Here is a 3,937-nt window from a genome sequence, read left to right on the forward strand (position 1 = left end):
GGCAAAGACATGGACAGACCGAAATGATGGGAAAGAGAGAGCCAGTCAGACAAAGAGTCTGAGAGAATCCCATTGGAACAGACGTGGCACCGTGAGAAAGAGACAGATTGAGAGACAGAGACAAACAGGGACAGACAGAGTGAGTCAGACTGAGAGAGACAAAGACTCAAACATACAAAACTCTCTGAAGAGAGAGAGAGAGAGGCAGAAACCGAGCTACACAGATACATTTCACAATTTCATTTCATTATCGGTTCAGAGTGTCACATTGTTACAGAAAATTGCTGACTCAACCGATGACAATCCGGTCTCACTGATCAGAATGGGAGGATATCCGTGTTAAATTAGAAAGATACCAGGAGTGGGGGACGAACCCACGCGGGCCAAACCCATTGAATTTAAGGCCAACGCCTTAACCACTCGGCTATTCTGGTCCTGTGAGAACCTGGATTCTGTCTCTGTGAGAATCTGGGTTTCAACCCCAACCCCACATACAAACACATGCACATCGGCTTTCAGTGAGCATTTACGAACATTTTTAGTAATATTGACACGGGGGCAACTCTCCTATTCTTTTTCGAGTAATGCACTGGGAACTTTCATATCCACCCGAGGGTGCAGACGGAGCTTCAATTTAACATTTCATCCGAAAGTCAACAGCTTCAACATTACAAAATTCCCCAAGTGCTGCACTTGAGTGTTAGCCAAGATGATATGCTCAAGTCTCAGGAGTGCGACTTGAACAGACAAACTCCCGATTCAGTCGAGAATGCGGCCACTGAACCAAAGCCGATACAAAAGTTCACAACCGTATTATTTTCCCCAAGTCGTTTTTATCAGTTCCAGGACATACCAAATTCATGGTGATGATTTCCAGTGACAGTTGCATATTCACAAAGACATATAAATAGATAGACAGACACAGAGACCCACACACACATAACCAAAAATTTGCACGCACCAACAGGCATGCACAGATGCCTCAGACATCTCGAGGGATAGATAGGCTGAATCACTGTCGCAACTTTGACTGATGTTTGCGATTTTTGAAACGGATGTATCGTGAATATTGCAGATTAATAAAAATGAGAAAAAAAATGTCAAAGTTGAAAGGTGTGGGACGTTATTCCATCTATCTCAGGATCAGTTTGGCAGAGAACCGGTTAAATTGTGAAATGGAATGAAAAATGCTGAGAATCGTAGTCGGCAGGATTCGAACCTGCGCGGGATAACCCAATGGATTTCTAGTCCATCGCCTTAACCACTCGGCCACGACTACTGTGTCGCTGCCTTTTTAAACTTTACTCAGAAAAAATTCAGTCATCCATCTCTGTGCAGCAGACGGCCAAAGACTCCTGAAAAATTCTCCGTTTGCTAAAAATCTGGACGAGGCAATCTCATCGACCTGTATTTTTACAGTTCCATATTGCTCTGGAACTTTTTAATATGCATCTCTTCCAAGAAACAAAAGTAAAATTCGACATCTTGAAACAACTGCCTCCCCGTTCGGGAAATTGAACCCCGTTCTCCAGCGTAACAGGCGGGGATACTCACCACTATACTAACGAGGAACTGACGGGTACCAGTTCTGTCAGAGCAGGAATCGAGTCACTGTGAACAGAACTGGACACCAGGAGAAGTCGACAGACACATTGAGAGACAGAGACAAACCGACAAACAGGGAGAGACAGACAGCGAGATAGAGACAACGAGAGACAGAAAGTGTGAGACTGAGAAGGAGAGGCAGACTGAGTGAGAAAAAGACTCAAATATATACATATACAGAGATTTGTGTGTGATCTATTAAGGGAGTGAGGGAAGGAGTGAGAGAAAGACAATGATAAAGACAGTGACGCGGAGAGAGACAGATAGAGAGAGAGCGATAGAGACTAAAACAGAAAATGATGGAAATACTTCACAGCTTACAGGCAGGGACTAACAGAGACAGGCAAAGACATGGACAGACCGAAATGATGGGAAAGAGAGAGCCAGTCAGACAAAGAGTCAGAGAGAATCTCATTGGAACAGACGTGGCACCGTGAGAAAGAGACAGATTGAGAGACAGAGACACACAGAGAAACAGGGACAGACAGAGTGAGTCAGACTGAGAGAGACAAAGACTCAAACATACAAAACTCTCTGAAGAGACAGAGAGAGGCAGAAACCGAGCGACAGAGATACATTTCACAATTTCATTTCATTATCGGTTCAGAGTGTCACATTGTTACAGAAAATTGCTGACTCAACCGATGAAAATCCGGTCTCACTGATCAGAATGGGAGGAAATCCATGTTAAATTAGAAAGATACCAGGAGTGGGGGACGAACCCACGCGGGATAAACCCATTGACTTTTAAGACCAACGCCTCAACCACTCGGCTATTCTGGTCCTGTGAGAACCTGGATTCTGTCTCTGTGAGAATCTGGGCTTGAACCCCAACCCACATACAAACACATGCACATCGGCTTTCAGTGAGCATTTACGAACATTTTTATTAATATTGACACGGGGGCAACTCTCCTATTCTTTTTCGAGTAATGCACTGGGAACTTTCATATCCACCCGAGGGTGCAGACGGAGCTTCAATTTAACATTTCATCCGAAAGTCAACAACTTCAACATTGCAAAATTCCCCAAGTGCTGCACTTGAGTGTTAGCCAAGATGATATGCTCAAGCCTCAGGAGTGCGACTTGAACAGACAAACTCCCGATTCAGTCGAGAATGCGGCCACTGAACCAAAGCCGATACAAAAGTTCACAACCGTATTATTTTCCCCAAGTCGTTTTTATCAGTTCCAGGACATACCAAATTCATGGTGATGATTTCCAGTGACAGTTGCATATTCACAAAGACATATAAATAGATAGACAGACACAGAGACCCACACACACATAACCAAAAATTTGCACGCACCAACAGGCATGCACAGATGCCTCAGACATCTCGAGGGATAGATAGGCTGAATCACTGTCGCAACTTTGACTGATGTTTGCGATTTTTGAAACGGATGTATCGTGAATATTGCAGATTAATAAAAATGAGAAAAAAAATGTCAAAGTTGAAAGGTGTGGGACGTTATTCCATCTGTCACAGATTCAGTTTGGCAGAGAACTGGTTAAATTGTGAAATGGAATGAAAAATGCAGAGAATGATAGTGGGCAGGATTCGAACCTGAGCGGGATAACCCAATGGATTTTTAGTCCATCGCCTTAACCACTCAGCCACGACTACTGTTTCGCTGCCTTTTTGAACGTTACTCAGAAAAATTGAACCCCGATCTCCCGCGTGACAGGCGGGTACATTCACCACTATACTAACGAGGAACTGACGGGTACCAGCTCTGTCAGAGCAGGAATCGAGCCACTGTGAACAGAACTGGACACCATGAGAAGTCCACATACACATTGAGAGACAGAGACAAACCGACAAACAGGTGGAGACAGACAGCGAGATAGAGACAACGAGAGACAGAAAGTGTGAGACTGAGAAGGAGAGGCAGACTGAGTGCGATAAAGAATCAAATATATACATATACAGAGTTGTGTGTGTGTGATCTATTAAGAGAGAGAGGGAAAGAGTGAGAGAAAGACAATGATAAAGATAGTGACAAGGAGAGAGACAGATAGAGAGAGAGCGATAGAGACTAAAACAGAAAATGGTGGAAATACTTCTCAGCTTACAGGCAGGGACTAACAAAGACAGGCAAAGACAGGGACAGACAGAAATGATGGGAAAGAGAGAGCCAGTCAGACAAAGAGGCTGTGAGAATCCCATTGGAACAGACGTGTATTTAGATTTACAGAAGGCATTCGATGAGGTGCCTCACAAGAGATTATTATACGAGCAAGGATTAAGGATTGGTGAATTGACAGAAAACAGAGAGTAGAAATAAACGGGTGGTTTTCGGGTTGGCAGGCTGTAACTGGTGGGGTGCTG

General features: G+C 44.0%; 2 non-coding genes across 2 annotated transcripts; both read right to left on the reverse strand.

Annotated features, from left to right (window-relative positions):
* Positions 1-1,198: 1,198 nt before the first annotated feature.
* On the reverse strand, positions 1,199-1,279 carry trnas-aga (transfer RNA serine (anticodon AGA)). Its single transcript has one exon. It is a non-coding gene; the product is annotated as a tRNA-Ser (tRNA).
* A 1,871-nt stretch (positions 1,280-3,150) lies between these two features.
* trnaf-aaa (transfer RNA phenylalanine (anticodon AAA)) lies at positions 3,151-3,232 on the reverse strand. Its single transcript has one exon. It is a non-coding gene; the product is annotated as a tRNA-Phe (tRNA).
* Between the last annotated feature and the right edge of the window lie 705 nt (positions 3,233-3,937).

This window comes from Pristiophorus japonicus, chromosome 23 (genome assembly GCF_044704955.1).
Source record: "Pristiophorus japonicus isolate sPriJap1 chromosome 23, sPriJap1.hap1, whole genome shotgun sequence".
NCBI lineage: Eukaryota > Metazoa > Chordata > Chondrichthyes > Pristiophoridae > Pristiophorus > Pristiophorus japonicus.